The sequence below is a fragment of the Bubalus bubalis genome, chromosome 8, assembly GCF_019923935.1.
Source record: "Bubalus bubalis isolate 160015118507 breed Murrah chromosome 8, NDDB_SH_1, whole genome shotgun sequence".
Lineage (NCBI taxonomy): Eukaryota > Metazoa > Chordata > Mammalia > Artiodactyla > Bovidae > Bubalus > Bubalus bubalis.
Window position 1 is genome coordinate 16,741,777 of NC_059164.1, and position 24,369 is coordinate 16,766,145.

A 24,369-nucleotide genomic window follows, 5' to 3' on the forward strand; every position below is an offset into this window, starting at 1 on the left:
AAGCCAGAAAGAAAAACACCAATACAGTATACTAACGCATATATATGGAATTTAGAAAGATGGTAACAATAACCCTGTGTACGAGACAGCAAAAGAGACACTGATGTATAGAACAGTCTTATGGACTCTGAGAGAGAGGGAGAGGGTGGGAAGATTTGGGAGAATGGCATTGAAACATGTAAAATATCATGTATGAAACGAGTTGCCAGTCCAGGTTCGATGCACGATACTGGATGCTTGGGGCTGGTGCACTGGGACGACCCAGAGGGATGGAATGGGGAGGGAGGAGGGAGGAGGGTTCAGGATGGGGAACACATGTATACCTGTGGCGGATTCATTTTGATATTTGGCAAAACTAATACAATTATGTAAACTTTAAAAAAAAAAAAAAAGCAGTTTAAAAGCCTACTTTGGCTTCACTAACCTCAAAGTGAAATAATACTTTATTTCTAATATTTACTAAAATGCCTTTTTTCTTTAAAGATTCTACTTGTCAACATACTTATATCAAGACAAATGCTTATAGTTATGGATGTAGAATGTATAAAAATTGATATATGGACAAAGTTACATTGTCCAGTTCCCGTGTTTGCCTAGTCTTAACTGGGAGAGATAAAGCTCAATATCCAGTTTCCTGTTTGTGGGTGATCATTCGGGCATTCAAAGAAGACATCTCTGCTCTCTTTTTGTCAAGAAACTACAATAATAGAGCATGAAAAGAGGTAATAAAAGTAATGACAAGAAACAGTATTTAATGAAATACTTACTATGAAAAGATTATAAAAAGGATACAAACACATACAACCCACCCTCCATCAAAATGGTTAATAGTTTTGGCTTTGGGTTGTTATCATGTGCTGGCTAAAAAACATGTAAATTTCTTTGTCTTTTGTATTTTAGTTTTTTATATATAAGATGGTCATTGGTGGTAACAGCACATAGAATTGTTAGAGGAATGAGATAATGCATGTCGGGTATTTAGCTCATGGTATTTTAAAAAGTCAGCTCTTTTGCTCTTTTGTTCATAATGGGAATTCTAGTAAGATGTACCTTCCTAAACTTGGCTTTAGGTCCATCATCTTCATTATAATAATGCCATTCTGAGTTGGCAGTTAACATCAGTGCTAGTGAGAAATGGTATGGCACAATGTGACATAAAGAACACCAGATTTGGAAGCAACAGATCAGTTTGAATCTGGGTTCTGTCACTTAAAAAAACATGCAACCTCAGAGATACTTCTTAACTCTTGTGAGTATAAGTTTTTCTAGAGTCAAATGGGGATAAAAAATTACTTCACAGGCTTTGAATGAGAAATAAATTGCTCAGCATAATAACAAACAGTTCAGTTCAGTCTCTCAGTTGTGTCCGACTCTTTGTGACCCCATGAATCACAGCACGCCAGGCCTCCCTGTCCATCAAAAATTAGTGCTTTCTTTTTCTTTAAATCGCTGATTTAGATCAATCACCTACATTTGATCTGCACTGATGTGAATTTGCTAAACTGGTACTATTCAGTTTGGATACTTGACACCATTTATGAAGCAGTCAATTAAACCACCGCTCAGCTGTTGCAGAGCAGTTAGAAAGGCTATGATCCCAATCAGTCACCCATGTAGTGACCTGACCAGCCAGATATACCATTCTGATATCTTGGTTTATATACAACAGATACTTTACAATAGGGCTTCTCATATAAACCCTGCAAAATTTCTATGGGGATGAACAGAGCAAACAAATGAGGAAAAAGTATTGAACTACATACATACTGTCTTAGAATATATTAGAATGTCCATAGCCCTGGCTTAGAGAGCTCATTCTTTGAATGCTAAATGTAGTTGGATCAAGGAAAAGTGGAAAATTTTAGAACAAGTTCACTGTTTTCAGCCCCAGTTTTCACTGTCATCTCTGCGGCCTCCCTGTAGGAATGTCTCCCTATTCCTGGACTCCTCTGTATGCCACAAAATTCTAGACCTGAATTTCCCTTGGCAAGCTAAGTAAAAGCCATTCCTCCTTGGCCTTAGACTCAAGTATTTTAAGAAGACATGCCTTTGTGTCAAGGCACCATGTCTTCAACTGGAAGGCAGGACTTCTTCAGTTTATAGGTCTTACAGAAGCCACTATAGAGCTTTGTAAGTGTGATAGATACCAATGCTGATGTTTCTTAAAGGAAAAAACTGTACACAGCTCATTCTCTGCTCTCTGTGGTCCAGAACTGAAAACTACTAGACCAGATGGGCGCTTGGTAGTCACAGTATCTATCATAGAGACTAAGACGTCTTTTGTCTCTTTATTTTATTATTTCCAATGTTTGCTTTTTTATTAATAGTGGCAACAGCAGTAGCAATAATGGTAGTACTATTTAAGTATTTTTCATAGTATTTTCTTGGGACTCATAGATTTAAAAAATTATAACAAATTTGTTAGCAGAATAAATCTAAATCATTTCTTGAAGGAAATTCTCTAGGTTTTCTGAACATGGGGATAGCATCAGTCATATCGGTTTAGATTTGCTTATGTAAGAAGGGTGCCTAAGAAGAAAGGGGATGAGCAGTTTTGGTAGAGTGAACAGAACTGTGAGATAATATACCATTCTTGTCTGTTTCTTCAGGGTGGAGGATATAACCCCACAGACTTGTGGCCTAAGGCAGGATCATTGGAAGCTTCACTGGCTTTGATGCAATCTACATAAGAACATATTTTTGCATTTTTCTAAACATGTAACATAATCAGATAATTTTATGTTTCTGTTTATTATAATTGTGTTACATCCCATTAGGCCTCAAGGCATAGTAAAATTTTTAAATCCCAACAATTAAGTATTTAAAATTTTAAAAATCAGCATAAACCAAAGTCAAACTCTTTCTACTAAAGAAACTCTACTCTTTCTACTCTATCCACAATTTCAATTAGGACTATTATTCTGAAGGACTGAATGAGGCTGGTAAAGTTTACAAGGTATAATTTTGAAAATGTGGGGAAATACTGTGCTCCCAATAGCCTGATATACTAATTAGGCAAGCACAAGCTAAAATAGGTTAGCCAGCTCGTAGAGCCACGACTCATGTCCAGGTCTATGGAATTTAGTATTTTTCATTTGACTCAATTCTTTCTCCCAAAGGTAGAAATTCAGATCTTTAGCTCATCTGGAGTTCTCTCTTGACAGTAAGATCAAGGAAAATCAGAGCAGAAAATCTGTCCAATGGCATCTTCAAAAACTTAGGTGTACCTTTGTATTTTACACAACATTTCAACATTTTCAGTTCAGTTCAGTTCAGTTGCTCAGTCGTGTCCAACTCTATTTTTTTAATATATATTTTGAGATTTTCCATTTCAATAAATACATTAAGTATCATGTTACATTTTTGTTATCTATATAATGCTGCTGCTGCTGCTGCTAAGTCGCTTCAGTCGTGTCCAACTCTGTGCGACCCCATAGACGGCAGCCCACCAGGCTCCCCCGTCCCTGGGATTCTCCAGGCAAGAACACCGGAGTGGGTTGCCATTTCCTTCTCCAATGCAGGAAAGTGAAAAGTGAAAGTGAAGTCGCTCAGTCGTGTCTGACCCTCAGCAACCCCATGGACTGCAGCCCTCCAGGCTCCTCTGTCCATGGGATTTTCCAGGCAAGAGTGCTGGAGTAGGGTGCCATTGCCTTCTCCATAATATTTCATTTCAAAGAGATACCATATTATTATTTATTACCTAATGCTGGTAACTTAGATTATAAATGTTTACTATTGTAAAGAATTCTGAAACAAACATCTTTTTCACTAAATATATGAATTTCTGATGATTTCCTTAGGAATGCTGAGGTAAAAATATCATATATTTTTACATCACTGAATGACAAAATAAAAGTTCTTAATTGTCTTAATATTTACTGGACAGAACAACATAAAACTGAGATTTCATTGAATGTTACTTTTTAGACTCAAATAACTCATGTAAGAAATGAAAGTGGGGACTTTACTACCAACTTTTCAAAGGTGAAAAGGATTATAAGGGAATTTTATGAACACTGTATGTCAACAAGTTAGGGAACATAGATGAAAATGATAAATTCTTAAAAACAAATTATACTGACAAATTAAATCTAAACTGACTTAAGAAGGAAAATAAATCTCAACAGAGCAGCAACAAAGAGACTGGTTTAGTAATCAAAAGCCTCTAAACAAAGAAAAGTCAAGGACCAGACAGTTTCACTGGTGAATTCTACAAAATGTCTGATAGAAAAGAAGGTAACACTTCCTAATTCACTCTATGTGGCCAGCATTACTGTGATATCAAGCCAGTTAAAGACATAAAAGAAAATTACAGGCTAATTTTTCTTTTAAATATAAGTACAAAATACTGGTAAACTGAATGCAATAGCACATTAAAAAGATGACATAGTATGACCAAGTGGGATTTATCCCAGAATTAAAGTGATTCAACATAAGAAAATCACAGCAATGTAATATATCACATTACTAGTATGAAGAAAAAAAAAAACACACACATTATCTCAATTGATGAAAAAGAAAAAAGGCACTTAAGATAGTCCAATACCCTCTCATGGAAAAATATTCAGTAACCTAGGAATAGAAGAAAATTTCCTCAACATGATAAAGCACATTATATGGAAAAACCTGCAGCTGACCTTGGGACTTTCCATGAGCACTAATGGTAAAAACCCTGCCTGAAGGTGCAGGAGACTTAAGACATGCTGGTTTGATTCCTGGGTCGGAAAGATCCTCTGGAGGAGGCCATGGCAACCTACTCTAATATTCTTGCCTGGAGAATCCTATGGACAAAGGCTCCTGGAGGGCTACAGTCTACGGGGTCACATAGAGTTGGGCACAACTGAAGCGACTTAGCACAGCACAGCTGACATTACAGTTATGAAATACTGGAAATTTTTATCTAATCTTAGGAATAAATTTTTTTTTGTTTAAGTGGAAAAGCTGGTTCTCAAATTCATATGGAACTTGAGTCCAAATAATCAAAATAATATTTATAAGTCACAAATCAGGAGGACTCACACTTCCCAGTTTTAAAATTTGTTACAAAGCTACAGTAACCAAAACAACGTGGTTGGGCATATGTCTATATATTGGTCTTTATCAGCAAACAGAACAATGGAAGAGAATTGAGAGTCCAGAAATAAACGTCTTTGGCAGCTGTTTTTGATAAGAGTGCCAAATCCATTGAATAAGCAAAAAAACTCTGCTTGTAACTTTAAATAAGCAAATGTGTTATAAAAGTTGTAACTTTTATAATTCTAATGGTCCTTACTAATGCTGAAATATTTGGATGGTAATAAGCTTTTTCTCTATAGTTTCATTCTAGCATTTGGTGGATAACATAAAGAATAATGAGATAAAAGGAGTTTTATTATTAAAATTCATTTAAGTGAAAAAGATTCAATCAGCACTTATGATTATATATTGAAATTTTTTAAAAGTGTGCAAACAAATTGCATAGGAATCTTTCTGCAGTATCCATGTTGAATATATTTAATATTCATCTGCTCTCCTTCCTTAACTCCCAGAATAAATATAAGTTCAGGCAAAATTTATCTGAAATAAATGGTGAACATGCTATCACATAAAGCATGGTACCCATTTCTGTTTCCAAAAATCACAATTTAATCAAATCCAATAAGGACGTAATTGAAGAAAACTTGGTATCTGAAAAGCAAAAAATAAAATTATTTATATAAATGGAGTTTAGGCAAGCATTAAGGAATACATATAATCTTATGGATCTATTTTCAATGATTAAAATATCTAAACATTTATGAAAACAATACCAGAAATAACACCTTTTTTAAGCTAACATTTCAAAACATGTTATAGAAGCACATATAATATTTCTTTTTAAAATGGGACTTCTCTCTGAACAGTGAACTTTTAGAATAGTTTTAAAATCTCATTTGTGGCTGTTGATCTTGAGATTGTTCTTAGTAAAAACAAGACTCAAACAAAACTGACTTGGTCAGAAATTCTAATCAAGGCTTGACATTGTTTTGGATGCTGGTCTCTATATAGCATACTGAGCTAATTTATAACAACAACAACAAAAGTAAGAGACCACTTATCATCAACATTACTTGAAGTGTTTAGTACAACAGAATTTGAAATACAATTTTGCAAGCATTTTAATGTTTATTGGAAGTTGATTCAATATTTGATTCATTTTGACTGTCTCCTGGGACTGGGGAAAGGAGTAAAACAGCATGGATGTGATCCCTGCTGTCGTTGAGTTTATAACCTAGTAGGAGTAACAAATGCAGAATTAATCATTGTAAATAATTTTTTCAATAAATAATTAATGAAACATTTCATTACAATTGTAAGAAATGTAATGAAAAGTAGTGCACTGTACTAGGCAGGATAAAGATGGTGGACTGTGGAGCTCACCTCCCACCATGAACACATCAAACAGGCATCTACCTGTGAAATAATTCACATTGAAAACAGAAAACCAGAAGAAGGACTCGTATACAACCAATGCCGTGTGAAAGATAGACACATAATCAGATAGAAAGGGAAAAAAGTGATTAGCCCAGGACCTCCCAGGGCTTCTGGGAGGGCACTGGGAGGAAAATGATTACATGGGTAGAGATTCACCCCTGGGAATGAACACTTCAAGCTACAGGTTGGACCCCTCAGACTTGGCGTCCTACACAGAGAAGAAATGCTTCTTTGGCCGGTTGGAGGACTGCTGGAACAACGGAAGGGCTGTGGGAGTCCTGGACTCTGCCTGGGAGGAACACACGTTTATGGATGGTCAGGCTAGTCCCAGAGGCAATGAGGAGGAGGGGTGTGCTCTGGTGGCCGCTGGTTGTCCCGAGACCGCCTGGTGCACACCCCAGCCCGATTCTGGCCCCGCACACTCCACATCGCAGTGTGGCACTGGATCTGCTGCAGTCATGCCCAAGAAAAAGACTCAGCCGTGGGATGCCCAGGAAACTAGGTCCTGAGGCGGAGCCTGGAGAAGGGGGCAGCTGTCATTGTTGGTACATAGTTAAGGAGCATCTCGGACATGGCCTGGATCCCTGATTGCAGTCATGCCTCCACAGGGCATCCTAGATACATGCTGAGAGTCCTTGCACCTACAGTCAATTAATCCATGGCAAAGGATGCAAGAATTATACAATGGAGAAAAGACAGTCCCATTCATAAATGGTGCTGGGAAAACTGGACAGCTACATGAAAAACAGTGAGATTAGAGCATTTCCTCACACCATACAGCAAAACAAACAAAATAACAACTTCTCAAGATGGTTTAAGGGCCAAAATGTAAAACCTGAAACCATAAAACTCCTAGAAGACAAAATGAGCAGAATACTTTTTTACATAATTTGTAACAATTTTTTTTTGGTATATGTCTCCTAAGGCAAAATAAAAGAGCAAAAATAAGCAAATGTGACCTAATTAAACTTAAAAACTTCTGCACAACAAAGGAAGCTATCAATAAAACTAATATATAACCTAGAAAATTGGAGAAAATATTTGTAAATGATATGACTGACAGGGATTGAAAGAAAAAGTGAAAGTGTTAGCTAAGTCACGTCTGATTTTTGCGACCCCATGGAATGTAGCCTGCCAGTCTGCTTTGTCCATGGGATTCTCCAGGCAAGAATACTGGCGTGGGTTGCCATTTCTTCCTCCAAGGCATCTTCCCAACCCGGGGACTGAACCCAGGTCTCCTGCATTGCAGGAGGGTTCTTTACCATCTGAGCCACCAGGGAAGCCCAACAAGGGGTTAATATCCAAATACATAAGCAGCTCATACAACTGAATCTCAAAAAATCCCAAGCAACCCAATTTAAAAAATGGGCAATTTTAAGCTTATAGTCTACTTGCTTGATAACACAGAAAAAGTACCTGCTGCTTATTTAAACACTGCAGCAAAAGCCTAGGAACTGGCATTTGTTGCCACATTCTGTCCATCTGTGAATTGATCACAGTCAATTGGTTCTCAGTTTCCCTGTTAGGGAAACTCATACAACTGAGCCAGCTAGGATCAACTCATCTCAGACTCAGTTCAATTCAGTCACTCAGTTGTGTCTGACTCTTTGCAGACCCATGGCCTGCAGTGCATCAGGCTTCCCTGTCCATTTCCCACTCCCAGAGCTTGCCCAAACTCACGTCCATCAAGTCAGTGATGCCACCCAACCATCTCATCCTCTGTCGTCCCCTTCTCCTCCTGCCTTCAATTTTTCCCAGCATCAGGGTCTTTTCCAATGCGTCAGTTCTTCACCTCAGGTGGCCAAAGTATTGGAGTGTCAGCTTTAGCATCAGTCCTTCCAATGAATATTCAGGATTGATTTCCTTTAGGAAGGACTGGTTTGATCTCCTTGCAGTCCAAGGGACTTTCAAAAGTCTTCTCCAATGCCATAGTCCATCTCACACTACAAAAGAAATTAGTTGATTTTCCAGAGGGAAACTGAAATGTTATCTAAAAATATAAACAAAACCGAATAAATACTGAAAAAGCAAAAAGGAGATAGATTGGCACAGCAGGTAGTTATCTCACTCTTCTGCTCACATTTTATGTAAGTACATGGCACAGTGGTAAAGAATCTGCCTGCCAATGCAGGAGACACAAGAGATGCAGATTCGAGCCCTGGGTTGGGAAGATCCCTAGAGGAAGGCATGGCAACCGACTCCAGTATTCTTGCCAGGGAAATCCCATGTACAGAGGAGCTTGGCTAGCTACAGTCCATGGGGTCACAAAGAATCAGACATGACTAAGCCTGAGCACACACATATGCAACTAACTACATATAAATGCAAATCTTGGGTCCAGTTTACAATTTAGGAGTAAACTAAATGGATGATATTGGCTTTAGATTTTCTAAGGCGGAATATTTCCATGAAAGGCTGAAATCACATATTTTCTCTGTGTTTCCTAACACTGCTTAGCACAATTTTTTTGCATTTAAGGTAACTTGATTTTATTTGCAAAGGCAGATATAATTTCCACTGCCTGAATATTGTTGAATATTAAATTTGACCTTTAAATATTATGCCTATTGAGATAAAATGACACCATTTCATCTTTATATTCTGAAAGGATGATTTGAATATTTTTGAAGACATATAATACATTGCACAATACAAAACATAAATGATTCAACAATAAAGTGTATCTCCCTTTCACCTCTCTTCCCTGCCATAGATTTCAATTCATTGATGGAACGTGTATTATCATATATTTTCATGGGTATATGTGGGTGTACTTTTTAAAGCATAAATAATTCTGTGTTACAGAATTATGGACATATGGACTGGTAAACTTAGAATGGCTAGTATAAGTGGGCAGTTTCCATCAAGATTGGAATGTAAGTTAGTATCAGGGGACATAGAAAATTGTATAGTAGTCAATGGTGTAGAAGATTTGTTTTCAGAGAAATTAAATATTTTGGAACACAGAATTAAGCTATCTACAGCTAGTATGTCAATCATGTGTGAACTGAAATAGAGAGTGGTAGATTTGGAGTTGGTGGGAATATGAGGAGGAAGGTACTGTAGAAACGCAAGTAGGTGAGGTAGAATAACCAAGATAATGACCCAGATATCTGAATGACCTATATAACCACGATGGTGTGATCACTCACCTAGAGACAGACATCCTGGAATGCAAATTCAAGTGGGCCTTAGGAAACATTATTATGAAGAAAGTTAGTGGAAGTGATGGAATTCCAGTTGAGTGATTTCAAAACCTAAAAGATAATGATGTTAAAGTGCTGCACTCAATATGCCAGCAAAATTGGAAAACTCAGCAGTGGCCACAAGACTGGAAAAGGTCAGTTTAATTCCAACCCCAAAGAAAAGCAATGCCAAAGAGCGTTCAAACTACCACACAATTGGAACATCTCACATGCCGGCAAAGTAATGCTCAATTTTCTCCAAACCAGGCTTCAACAGTATTTTAACTTAGAACTTCCAGTTCAAGCCAGATTTAGAAAAGGCAGAGGAACCAGAGATCAAATTGCCAACATCCACTGATCATAGAAAATGCAAGAAAATTCAGAAAAACATCTATTTCTGCTTCATTGAGTACCCCAAAGCCTTTGACTATGTGGATCACAACAAACTGTGGAAAATTCTGAAAGAGATGGGAATACCAGACCACCTGACCTGTCTCCTGAGAAATCTGTATGCAGGTCAGGAAGCAACAGTTAGAACTAGACATGGAACAATGGACTGGTTCCCAGTTGGGAAAGGAGTCTGTCAAGTCTGTATATTGTCTCCCTGCTTATTTAATTTATATGCAGAGTATATCACACAAAATGCAAGACTGGATGAAGCACTAGCTGGAATCAAGATTGCAGGGATAAATATCAGTAACCTCAGGTATTCAGATGACACCATCCTTATGGCAGAAAGCAAAGAAGACCTGAAGAGCCTCTTGATGAAAGTGAAAGAAGAGAGTGAAAAAGTTGGCTTAAACCTCAAAAGTCAGAAAACAAAGATCATGGCATCCTATCCCATCACTTCATGGCAAGTAGATGGGAAATGAATTGAAATAGTGGCTAACTTTATTTTTGGAGAGCTCCCAATCACGGCAGATGTCACGCCCACCAGTGTCCCTCTACCTAACTGTTGCAAAAGCATCACTGAATTCATTGTCTGCATAGCAGCCAAAGGGATCTTTCAAAGCATGCTTATTTATCTTGACACTATGTAATTAAATATTCTTTAATATCATCCTTTCTCCAGATAAAGATAAATATATTAAGATCAATATCTTCAATATTATTCCCTTAGCCATGAATGATTGGGTGTGATATGTCTCCAGGCTCATTTAGCATTGCTTGTTGCATCTGGCTCTTGGCAACACTATGGATGCCACCAGGCTCCTCTGTCCATGGGATTTCCCAGGCAAGAATACTGGAGTAGGTTCTCCAAACCCTACAATTCAGCTATCAGTTACACTGGTTTCCTTTGAGTTTTTTAAAAATAGTAGCCAATTATCACTGGAGGAGGAAATGGCAACCCACTCCAGTGTTCTTGCCTGGAGAATCCCAGGGACAGCAGGGCCTGGTGGGCTGCCGTCTATGGGGTCGCACAGAGTCGGACACGACTGAAGCGACTTAGCAGCAGCAGTAGCAGCAGCATCCAATTATCTACTGGATCGAAATATCTATGGGCAGAAAGATTTGTCAATTTCACTATTTTATTTTGCCTCCCTCAACAGATAGAGCATAGTAAGGTAGTAGGTTTTCAATAAATGCTTGTGGAGAAAATACAGTTGACATGGTAGGTTGTATCTTATGCTGATGATAGTGCCCAATATCATAGAATAATAGTTTTAGAAGACATTCAAGGTCAGAAAGACCTACTTTCAAAGTGTTTTTATGAGCAGGAAGAAGTCTTTTGGGGTAATGCAAATGAACAGGAAAACTGCTGATTTTAGGTATTTAAATCATAGAGCTGCTTGTTCAGGGACATGATTTAAATCATTATCTAAAGATATTTACTCTCTCATGGAGATTAACTAGTGAAACCACTAAGTATCTCATATTACCTCTTGACCTGCAGTGTTTATATTTAAATTTCCACATTAGTTCTGTTTATAATTTCTAGGGCAAACACTAGTCTCAGCAACCTGCATGGAATTTGGTATTGTTGTGTACATAAATGTACATTGTCATTGGAATAATTTTAAATGCTTGTTAATATTTATATTTCTAAAAACTTTAATAGCTACAGATTTTAAATTAACACAAAATATTGATTTTCTAGTAATCCAGTTTATGTTAATTGCTTAATATTTCATATAGTTTCAATAGCAAAACATTTCCCTTGTGTAGGTTGTTAGCTGTCCTTCACCTTTTCTGGCTGTACATGCTCCCCTCTGCTATGCCTGTGAGTTTGGGGCTTCCCTGGAGGCTTCTCCTTCAATGCAGGAGACCTGGGTTCTATCCCTGGGTCAAGAGCATCCCCTAGAGAAGAACATGGCTACCACTCCAATATTCTTGCCTGGGAAATCCCATGAACAGAGGAGCCTGGTGGGCTACAGTCCATGGGCTCACAAAAAAGTCAGATACCACTGACTAACACTTTCACTTTTCTGGTCCACTGCAGCACCAATGGGAATGTAGGTTTTTTACATTTCTGCCAAGAAGAGTTGATTCTATTTCTCTAATATTGCATGTTTCAGTGAATAGCAACTCCATTCTCTTGGCTAGGTGAATCAGAATCCTCTCTTTTCTTAATTCCCACATGCAGTCCACTGGCTCCAACTGCCTCAAGAGCATGGCACTGATTGGGCAATGCGTGACATGATTTTCCCTTTTACTTCTCCAGACCTAGGGGTAATAACTAGTTTCCTGAGTTATTAATATTAATATCTAAACAATCTCATTCTACACATTGTATTTCCCAGCCTTTTCAACACTTTGATACTATATTAAATCCCCTGGTTGAATGGGCATAACAGAATGGACTATTCTGGTTATTCTGCACTTTATACTCCTTGTTATACTGTGGGAGGGGCTTTCTTTACTAGTGGTAAAGAATCTGCTTGCAATGCAGGAGACCCAGGTTCAATCCCTGGGTCTGGAAGATCCCCACTGGAGAAGGGAATGGCTACCCACTCCAGTATTCTTGCCTAGAAATTCCATGGACAGAGGAGCCTGGTGGGCTACTGTCCATGAGGTCGCAAAGAGTCGGACACAACTAAATGACTTTCCCCTTCACTTTTCATCCTGCAGGGAGCTAGTAAGAATAAACAGATCTCCTCGACAGTAGGTTTCTGGTTAAATTCTTCTACTGGGAAGACCAAAAAGCTTGAAGAAAGGGAGAATCACTTTTTATTTGCTCCTGGTAGAGTCTCAGGGAACAATAATTGAGACAGGCAAGCACAGACACCTAGCTATCTGTTGGGGCAGCACTTGTATGAGAAATCAGGGCATCAGTCACTCCAACAGCTTCAGCAGCTCAACACTGAGCACACAGCAGCCACGAGCATGCTCAGTCTCCATGACAAGGTGTTACGGCTCTGGCTCTGTCCAGAGTAGCAATATAAATGGACTTCTGCAGTTCCAGAGGTTGTTTAGCATTTTGGCTTCCCTTGTAGCATTCTTGGTTGTGGTTCCTTAGGCAAGCTCAGTAGCATAGCTATCTTGGACTTCCGATTAAATTAATTAAAAAACAAAAAACAAAAAACTTTCTAGTCTAAAGTTTTCTGAATATCCTAGTTTCCTTTTATCGTTTTCTAAGCCTTTTCATTACTTTTGTATTTAACTCCCTGTATTAAATGTGCTTTGTTTGAAATAATTAGGATTGCTTGTTTTCTGTTTTTAAAGGGATACTAACCAAACACGATTTCCAATATTTAAAATCATATCATATATACGTGATTATAAAATTCATCTGGTTGATGAATGTGTCATTAGTTATTTTATATTATGTTATAGTAACATTATATTGTATTATATGTATTACGATTTATTGTATTGTATGGATAAGCTCCAATTTATTTACCAATGATAACTTTTAGATTGTTTCCAGTTTCTAAACATTATAAAAATTCTTCTACATGTATGTCTTTCAGCATACATATGCATAATATATATTATATTTGTGTGTGTATATATATATATATATATATTTCTTTTGGACATACAACTTGAATCAAAATAGTGGGTCATGGATATTTGTATATTACTCTGTAGCATATATTACTAATAGTTTTCATAGTGAAGTCTCTCAATTGTGTCTGACTCTTTGCAATCCCATGGACTGTAGCCTACCAGGCTTCTCCATCCATGGGATTTTCCAGGCAAGAGTACTGAAGTGGGTTGCCATTTCCTTCTCCAGGGGATCTTCCCGACTCAGGGGTCAAAAACCCAGGTCCCCTGCATTGCAGGCAGACACTTTACCCTCTGCACCACCAGGGAATCTCATAGTGGATGTACCAATTTATATTTTCACTAAAAGCTAATGAAAGTTCCAGCTCTCCTCTTCTTTGCAACACTTGGTATTCTATTATCTACAAAAACATTAGTTTTCCTTAGAAATTAGCCATTTAGGTAAGACTAGGTGGGGCAAATTGTCTTTGCTCCATTCCAAATTACCTGGGCCAACTTGAGTGCTGATGACAGAAATCATCTGATATTTTACTAATATATATATATATTATATATATATACTAATTAATATATACTAATATATATTATATATATTAATTAATACTTGCTTATTAATAATAATTGCTTAGTAATAAGCAATTAATTATATACTAATTAATATATACTAATATATATATTATATATATTTTATATATATATATATATATTTGGAGACTGATGCTAGGCTCCTATTGGCTGAAATTTCAAGGAACATTGTAGGTAGCTTCCCTATGGCATGATGCCTGGATTTCTGGGGAAAGTATCTAGAGAAATATAGATTGAGATGAGAAAGAGAAACCAGTAAAAACTGTATCAACTATTATGACCTAGGCTCAGATCTAAAACAGTTTCAATTTCACTGTTTATTATTTATTAGAAGTGAATTACCAGACATAGACATGATAGTATTCATAGTTATATGAGTGTATTTTAAACACTTTTATCTTTCCTATGATAGTTATAAATATCTCTAACAATTTCTTTTCATTCATACCTTTCTGCTTTGGTTGTGTTGTTTTCCTGCAGTTTGTTCTCACATATATTTGCTGTTGCTGCTGCTGCTTAGTCGCTCAGTTGTGTCTGACTCTCTGTGACCCCATGGATTGTAGCCTGCCAGGCTCCTCTGTCCATGGGGATTCTCCAGGCCAGAATACTGGAGTGGGTTGCCATTTCCTTCTCCAGGAGATCTTCCTGACCCCCACATATATTTGAAATAGTGACAAATAATTACTATTGTTTTAAACAGTCAAAATTTATTTAGATTTATATGGAAATGTATCTTTTTGGTACCCTTTATTTATTTGTACACTATAATACCTTTTTCTAAAATTGCATTGCTTTTCCCTACAAAACTGTTCAGAGGGTTTTTTTTTTCCCTCTCATATGAGTTTCAACTAAATAAACTTTCTCAGTTTTTTTAGTGGAAAAAAGTTTTATTTTAAAACTGTTGATTCATTTCAAAAGGATATTTTTATTGAATAAAAAGCTTAGGTTGACATTTATTTCCTTTCTGTCTCTTAAAGCTCTCATTCCATAGTCTTTTGGCTTTCAATGTTTTCTGTAAAGATCCAGCTGTTCATCTCACTGTTAGCCCTTTGCAATGATCCCTTCCTTCTTCATTTGCCTCTCATTTTTCTCTTTGTCACTGGGTTATAGCAGTTTTACCATGATGTATGTACCTGAGTATAATTTTTTTATACTGATCATGTTTGGAATTCAAAGAGTGTTTGTTATGTGTGACAAGTTATGATTCATCATTTTGGTCAATACTTAAAATTTTGACCAATACCTACTTTAATAGTCTGCCTCATATTCTCTCTTACCACATTTTATACTCCAATTATTACCAATATATTTATATTTTTCTTTTTAAAATTTTCATCTCATTTTTAATTTTCAAAGTAATTTTTATTATATTTTTATATTAGATATATTTTAATATATTAATATATTAGAATATATTATATATCTAATACAATATATATTATATTATATAATATATTATATTAAAATATATTTTAATATATTAATATATTAGATATATTTATTATATCTAATATATCTCTTTCACTTATACATTTTCCATTTCTTTATTCATGTATTTGCTTATATCTAGATACTTTTCTACTCACCACCTTTCAATTACCTAATTCTTCTGCTGTGTCTAGTCTGCTCTTGAATACATCTATTAATTATTATGTATTTATTTTTCAAATTTTGTTTCTATTTAATTACTTTCTATGAATTTCAGCTTGTTATTCACATTTTATTTTTTTTTTTATGTTATAGGGACAAATTAATATAGTTATTTTAAGTGTTACCTTCTAAACTGTTAGGCAAAGTGCCGTTAACACAATGAAGTTTATAGGTATTTATAGAGGATGGTGAGTGGTTTCACAGTGTTTATTATCATGATCATGATAAAGTCAATATTCATAACAAAATTATGTTCTCTGATAACTGCAATATTTGGATTATCTAAGAGTCTCATGTTAGTATGTGTTTATATTTTGTTTTTTTGACTTTTAGTTTCTTAATTATTTTCCTGTCTCAACTTATAATTTTGAATAAATACTTAATGTTTTATACAAAACATTTCAGGGCGTATGAATCATGGTACTGTCAATTCTCAATATTTCTGATAGCTGTGTTAAATGGTCACTGAATTAGTGAATGCTGAACCGATGTTCTTAGGGGAAATACAAAATTAGGTTCCTGGGGGCCTCTGTCACAATACTCTCAAGATACTAAAGGTATATGGATGGATGGATGCTACGTCACTTCAGTCTTGTCCAACTCTGTGAGACCCTATGGACTGTAGCCCTCCAGGCTCCTCTGTCCAGGGGATTCTCCAGGCAAGAATACTGGAGTGGGTTGTAATTTTCTACTCCAGGGGATCTTCCCAATCCATGGATTGAACCTTCATTTCTTATGTCTCTTGCATTGTCAGGCAGATTCTTTACCACTGTGCCACCTGGGAATAACACTGTAACTCATGCCTATGTGTAGTTTATCTAATGTGGAGTTCCTCCATCAGGCAAATATAGCCTGTTTACACTTAGAAGCATTAGACAGCACTCAGCTATGTGCTTTGGGGGTCATTTTAAATAAGAAATCACAGAAAACAAAAAAATCACAAAAACATTTCACAAAAAGGAAGTTTGTAGTTTGAGAGAGAAAGCAAGAAGTCAGAGTATTACCTTGACTTCAGTTGAGAATATAGGTGTTGGGCAATGTAAAATTTTACCACTCTATGCATGTCCACAAATGATTGTGAAAACACTATAAGCATAAGCACTGGTTTTTTGGCGGGATACAAATAAATTTTAATGAATAAGCAAATTTACAAGTAGGAAATCCTTATGTAATGAGGATTAACTATATCTGTCTAGGATAGCATTTAATTTTCCTCTTGTAATAAAACTTTGTCCAACAAGCAATTGAGATAATTCTAAGATCTAAGAAGCATTTAGAAATGTTCTCCTTTGCTGGACTTCAAGCTCAATTTTTGTCTCATTAACACTATAATATTTTCCAAATCTCATTTTATCCTCATAGCAGCTGCCTTTTAAATACTTACTTTGTGCATGTACAGTTGAGGAATCCCAAACGCCTTGAGGGAGACTGTGTAAAATAATGGACTCTCATCTTTATCGTTTTCATATCTCCGGAGCATCTTAGCTCCTACCTTCTTGCTTCATTGGAGCCTCAAACTCCATTTTGACTTCCTTACTCAGTAAGATTGCTGCACCCTCCCAAGCCTGTGAGTAAATTAGAAAACAAACAATCAAACAAAAAAAGCAGTGTCCTGAGGAAAAAAGCAGTGGTGAATAGAGAGCTCTCTTCAATACATTTTTTTTTTCTGCCTAGGACCTTTGTCTCTCAAATCCTGAGCACCATAGGTGCTTTTCTATGCTTTGAAAAGAATTTTTTTTTGTATTTTTCAGGTTTACCTTTGCTCTTTTTATTTATGTTTGGCTGTGCTGTGTCTTCATTGCTGCATATGGGATTTCTCTAGTTGTGTCGAGCGGGGACTACTCTTCTTTGTGTTGCATGGTCTTCTTATTGCAGTGGCCTCTCTTGTTGAGGAGCACAGGCTCTAAGTGTGCGGTTTCAGTAGCTGTGGTACACAGGCTCAGTTGCTCCATGGCACGTGGAACCTTCCTGGACCAGGGAACGAACCTCTGTCCCCTGCATTGGCAGGCAGATTTTTCAACCACTGGGCCGCCTAGGAAGTCCCTACCTTTGCTCTTGAGAGAAGGTTAGTCTGATACAAGTTATCCCATTTTGGCTGATAGAGCAAGTCTGATGTATTATTTATTACACGAATAGTGAATAGACATTCAGTTTACTTACCAACTGGTTTAGTGATTATTATTGAAACATCTATTTTAACACCTCCTACAAGCCAACTATTTCAGATGTAGCATTGAATAAAGTGCAGAGAATGATTTTTCTCAGGGAACTTAGTATCTAATGAAGAATATAGAAAAGTTTAAAAGAGTAATGTATTAGAAGGGTGATAAGAGCAAAGATATACTGGGACTTTTGAATTCAGAGAAGAATTAATAAAAGAAAGGGCATTTAAGTATAATCCTGAAGACTGAATAGAATTTAGGTAGGAAATAGAGGGCTTTGGAAGAAAAGGGAAAGAGAAATTTTAGCAATGAAGAAAATTATTAAATATCATAGAAGAAAGGACTGACCTTTAAAAGAACTAAGTGAAAAATATGACAAAAGAAAGACAATAGATGAAGTTAAAGAGGAAAAAAGATAATATTTCATAATAAGACTATAAGTTCTTTTAAGAAAGCTGACCTTTATCCTAAGATCAAAACAATTCATTTATAAGTATAGCATGAGAAGTAGTATCAAATTTGCATTAAAAATAATCCTGCTGGTTATACTATTAACAGTATATTGAAAGGGATAAAATTAAAGGTAGAAGATAGGATAGGTGCCTATAAGAATGACACAGATGAGTGGAAACATTGGATTAGAATATTTATTTTACACAAAGATACAAAATAGTGTATTTTATTGCAAAGTGAAGTAGTATATTTTTACTGCAAACATATGAACAAGCCAGGCATGCGTGTATATATAGTTTATGAGTCTTCCTGCTCTCAATCGTACTCCCCAAAATTTACAATAACTATTATCAACAGCTTGGTGAATACTATGCAATAATTTTTTAAAACATGTATATGTTCATGTACAAAAGACAATATTACAATTTTATTTTTCCCATTTATGGAAGATAATCATTTATGAAATATGACCTCTTTACGTCAATTGTTCCTGTACATGAGATAATGAAAAATTCCTGAAAAAATAATGGTTTGGAGACTAATAGGAGGAGATGAAAAAGGAGCCTTGGGAGGAATGAGTATGTGTATAAGAGAGAGAGGGAGAGATAAGGAGAGAAAGAAAATGAAGGAAAGAGAATGAGGAAATGAGAGAGAGAGACTGGAGATGAGGATGAGGGAGAGAAGATAAATGGCAAGTAAAAGAATTGGGTGAGAAGACAGAAATGTCCCATGAGGGTTATTAAATTATTTTTCTATGATGGATACATTGTTTTCCCTTCTTTTTCTCTACAATACCGTAAGTAAAAAGTTATATAAAGCTTTAAGAAATAAATATAATTTGGAGGGGAAAGTTAAAAGTTTCAGATCTTGTCTCAACCTTGACTGTCAACCCCACATTTCATTATCTATTAAATATCACATTAAATATCTATCTATTTATTTTTTTCTGAACATATATATCTGTATACACAATATCTATAATTTATGCACACAAATATATGCAATCATATGTATGAAAATGTATATGTGCAGTTATATGAATACATAACTTAGTCATATTATACACATAGCTGAGCAATTTGCATTTTTCACCATACATGATAGTCATCTATGTCCCTATATATATCAATTTAACAGAGCTTTTCAAAAGAGTTCTTATGATTACATAGCATTACCCTAATCAATTTAGCCCACTGTCTTTTGCTGACTATTTAGGTTCTATATTAAAATAATCTCTAATCACTGTCATCAAAAATTACTGTTAGAGAAAGATCTTTTTTTGTGTATTCATGTTATTTTGTAAAGTTTGCATGTGTGGCAGGTATCATAAAATATTGTCACATTTGCCTGCAAAGTTTTTATGTACTATGAATTTGATATTTAGAAAATCTTTACCTATCTGTGTTCCCAGAAGAAGAATTTGAGAGTGCCAAACTTCTTCTAGTGTGAACATTTTGCTTTTGGTAAAAAAAAAAAAAAAAAAAGAAAAATGCCACAGCCATGAAAACATTTCCTTCTGGAGGCAGTAAAAGTTGCTTCAGAGGCAATTTGTACTGCTTGCTTTCTTTTCTCGTTGCTATATCTTTTTCTCAGCTGGAACATTTTGTTAAGACTTCTCTTTAGCAATCTTATTGCTGGGTTAGTTTCTACAGTTCTTATCTAGCTGGTATGACAAGACATTCTATTGTAGGCTTTGCATGTTCCTGATCCTGTATTCACTTAACATTTTAGTTTTTCTTGGCTTACCCAATTTCAACAGCTTCTTGGCTAACCAAGAAGAATATCACTTTTGAATAATGACCTGGATTTCACATCTTGACTAAAACCAGTTTATCATTCTGGTAAAATTCCTCTCAAGGGCGAACTTACTTATTGGGATAACATTTCAGAATTAGCCTATGAATTTTATATTTTCAATCATACTCAATAAAACTCACTCAGTATCAAAAGATAAAGAAGTGAATTGTAATTACAAAAGTAACATTATTTCTCTAAACTGTTAGTTATAAAGTATTTATGTGAATCAATATTGTATCAAGCTGACAAATTACTGTTATTAAATATTTAAGACAACCACCTAAACATAATTTTTGTACTATATGTGTGAGGGTTTACAAATATTTAGCTTAAGTATTCAACTTTTTATCTAAAGAAAAACCTATTTTTAAGATAATTTAAAATTTGACCCTTAAGGACTATATTAGACAGTGCTGCTGCTGCTGCCAAGTCACTTCAGTCGTGTCCGACTCTGTGCGACCCCACAGATGGCAGCCCACCAGGCTCCCCCGTCCCTGGGATTCTCCAGGCAAGAACACTGGAGTGGGTTGCCATTTCCTTCTCCAATGCATGAAAGGGAAAAGTGAAAGTGATAGATAGTGCACACAAGCTCAGTTGTGTCCAACTTTTTTTGCGACCCCACAGACTGTAGCCCGCCAGGCTCCTCTGTTCATGGAATTTCTGAAACAAGAATCCTGGAACGGGTTGCCATTTCCTTTTTGAGGGATCTTCCGATAGAACCAATGTCTCCTGTGTCTCCTGCATTGGCAGGCAGATTCTTTTACCACTAGCGCCACCTGGGAAGCCCCCGATAGTAGTTTGTACTCATTATTGAAGTGAAGTCACTCAGTCGTGTCCGACTCTTAGCGACCCCATGGACTGTAGCCTACAAGGCTCCTCTGTCCATGGAATTTTCCAGGCAAGAGTAGCAGAGTGGGTTGCCATTTCCTTCTCCTGAAGACGCTTTACCATCTGAGCCACCAGGGAAGCTGGTATTCATTATTAAACAGAAATAATTTCTAGTGAATGTGTTCATTATTGGAATTTTTTATGTTTGACTTATATATTTGGTAATCTGTTATTTTCAGAGCCAGTATATTGTAACACTCTTTTATTTAAAAATGCATTGCCTTAATTATATAATTTATTAATTTATGAAATACTAAGATAATTTGTCAAAAAGTAAATTGAAGTAAGAATATGTAGTAGCTTCTATTGGGAAGTCATTGGTTGTTGGGAAGTGGAAATCTCTTGATGTTACAAGTCATTTTTCTTTAGGGTACCCTGATGATCTTCTGAAGGAAATGATATGGGACATATGAGGATGTAAGTCAAAAGCTCATTTGAGTCAGTGTTAAATATTAAAAGCTTATTGATGCTTATAAGCTATAATAAAAAAAATTATGACTTGAAATTATATCAGAATTAATTTATACAATTAATTACAATTAAAGGGTGCAAATGAGCTTAATAACAATGCCATTTAACATTTGAATTCTTTCACAATCAACATTAAAATATATTGACTGTATTGATCAGGACAAGAAATTTTATGTTACAAGATTTACCATAAAGAATTTTCCCTAATGATGAGAAACCTTGAATGTTTACATGCACTCTCTCTTGTTCACTACTGTGTCTAGTGTTCCTCGCACAATACTTAGTCACAGCAGGTATTTAATTATAAGTGAGTACAATGAGGTGGTCCAAAAGAGTGAATCACTCCCACAGTCATGCTTTAATAGTTACTGTTATTTCTATTTTTGAAGAGAAAAAATATAAGTAGCATTTGCAAATTATAATTTATCAGATTCTCACTTAAGTAAAAATGACAGCTCTCTTAGCATAAATATGATTAGCTGAAAGAGTTGCTGTTGATTAGTCACTAAGTCATGTCACTGTTTTGTGACCCCATGGACTGTAAACTGCCAGACTCCTCTGTCCATGGAGTTTCCCAGGCAAGAATACTGGAGTGGGTTGCCATTTTCTTCTTTAGGGGATCTTCCTAATACAGGGATCAAACGTATGTCTCTTCCATTGCAGGTGGATTCTTTATTATTGAGCCACGGGGGAAGCCATAGCTGAAGGAGTAGCTAATGCATATTGCTTGCTTACTACATTCAAGGCACTATTCTATTTTTGCAAAAATCTTCATGTCAATTGTAAGACAGATACTATGATTCCCTCCAATTCATAATATGAGTTAGTATTTTAAATACTCTATCTAAATATGTAATACAGAGTATACTTTTTGGAAAGAATGATGACTTATCTGCTAAGATGATATGCTGCTGCTGCTGCTAAGTCACTTCAGTCGTGTCCGACTCTGTGCGACCCCATAGATGGCAGCCAACAAGGCTCCTCTGTTTCTGGGATTCTCCAAGCAAGAACACTGGAGTGGGTTGCCATTTCCTTCTACAATGCTTGAAAGTGAAAGTGAAGTCGCTCAGTCGTGTCCGACTCTCAGTGATCCTATGGACTGCAGCCTACCAAGCTCCTCTTCCATGGGATTTTCCAGGCAAGAGTACTGGAGTGGGTTGCCATTGCCTAGCTATTATTAAAAAAAGGTAGTCCAAAACATGTGATGGAAAAAGATTTTAAAAAGTATTTGATAAATAAATAAATAAAATAAACAAATAAAATAAACAAAATAAAATAAACAAATAAAAAAGTATTTGATAAACAAATAAAATCATTTGTTAACAACTGGGTAACATTGTTCCAGATATCTCTATGAAAGTATTAAAGCTGATAAATACAATTAATTTGAAAACCTGGGATTGCATTATACCTGATTTTAGTGTAAGCCAGTAAATAAATGTACTTAAAAAGTAAAAATAATATCAAGTTAGAGTTGCTTAATTTCTGATAAATATTTCTCTGTAATATATAAGTATCTAAAGAATTTTATCAACTTGTAAAAGATTTATTATGAAGACATTTAAGTTATAAATTCATTATTGTGTTTCTCTTAATATTTAAGTTGTAGTCTATACTGAATTCTAGATAAAACTTAAAATAATATTTTCTCAGTTAAATTTCTTTCTCTTCTTTCTTCTATCTTATATTTATTTCTTCTTTTTTCTAACTCTTCTATCTCTATATTAAATTATTTAATTATATTGTCAAGGTGCATACTGCTTACCTACAGTTGTGAAACCTTAATTCTCTCCTTTATTATTAGCTTTATAGTTCTAAAATCTGTTCATCACAACATATCCATTCTATGATTCTTCAGTTTGATTAGCATTTTATCATTAAATATAATTTTCATATATATTATATTCCCAGTATCCCAACTTGCTAAATAATGCCTATTTGTTATTGTATTTTTGAAAGGCAAATTGCCTATATGTAAAGGATGTGCCACCATCTTTCTGTCAAAATTATTTTAAGATATTACTCTACTATATTCCCAAGTTGAATGATATTATGAAAGAGCTAAAAATATTAAAAACATATTTTTATATAACTTGCTATATCGTTTAAGATTAGTTTTAATTTTAGTTTCAGAGATGTTGTTCAATTATGCTTTACATTATTTTGGACCATTTCTTCTACCTTCTTATATTTTTTTTCCCAGAGTCATCCTTTATATACTTTTTCTTTTAATTGAAATATATTTTTGTAATAGTTTTTCATAAATTTATACTTTTGTATGATATCTGTTCAGTTGCTCACTCATGTCCGACTCTGCAACCCCATGGACTGCAGCACACCAGGCCTGCTTGTCCATCACCAACTCCCTGAGTTCACTCAAACTCTTGTCCATTGAGTCGGTGATGCCATCCAATCATCTCAGCCTCAGTCGTCTCCTTCTCTTCATGCCTTCAATCTTTCCCAGCATCAGGGTCTTTTCAAATGAGTTGGTTCTTCACATCAGGGGACCAAAGTATTGGAGTTTCAGCTTCAGTATCAGTCCTTCCAATGAATATTCAGGACCGATTTCCTTTAGGATGGACTGGTTTGACCACCTTGCTGCCCAAGGAACTCTCAAGAGTCTTCTCCAACACCACAGTTTAAAAGCATCAGTTCTTCAGCACTTAGCTTTCTTCACAGTCCAACTGTCATATCCATACATGACCACTAGAAAAACCAGAGCCTTGACTAGATGGACCTTTGCTGGCAAAGTAATGTCTCTGCTTTTTAATATGCTA